Source organism: Morone saxatilis, unplaced genomic scaffold (assembly GCF_004916995.1).
Source record: "Morone saxatilis isolate NCDOM2014 unplaced genomic scaffold, NCSU_SB_2.0 Contig15, whole genome shotgun sequence".
Classification (NCBI taxonomy): domain Eukaryota; kingdom Metazoa; phylum Chordata; class Actinopteri; family Moronidae; genus Morone; species Morone saxatilis.
In genome coordinates this window covers 25,501,343-25,501,763 of record NW_023339707.1, presented here as the reverse complement: position 1 = coordinate 25,501,763, position 421 = coordinate 25,501,343, and positions in this window count along the sequence as shown.

Sequence of the window (421 nt, the reverse complement as noted above, 5' to 3'; positions counted from 1 at the left end):
CCAAGTGGAAACCAGGCGTCAATACAAAAGAAATATATAATCTTTTATATAATCTAATATCACATAATGCTGCGTTTGTATTGTATTGGTAGAAGTGGAAGAACAGGATGAGTCTGGTTACTCAACATTTCCCCACGGGCCATTAAACTCCAGTTCGAACATGAACAACAAAAAAGATTTCATAATCATATGCAAAAGTTATATTTGGCCTAATAAGTAAACATGTTCAAGGTTCTATTTTACTTTAAATGTTTTGTATTTTACTTTCTGGTTCACTTATTTTAATATTAGATGATATAAAGAGGATGATGTGTGTTTTTCATGAAATAAAGAACAATTTTGAACAAAAGTGTTTGTGGGTTTAATTTGATGCAGAATCCAGTGGCGGCTCCAGAGGTTTTCTGTTGCAGGTGCTATGGGG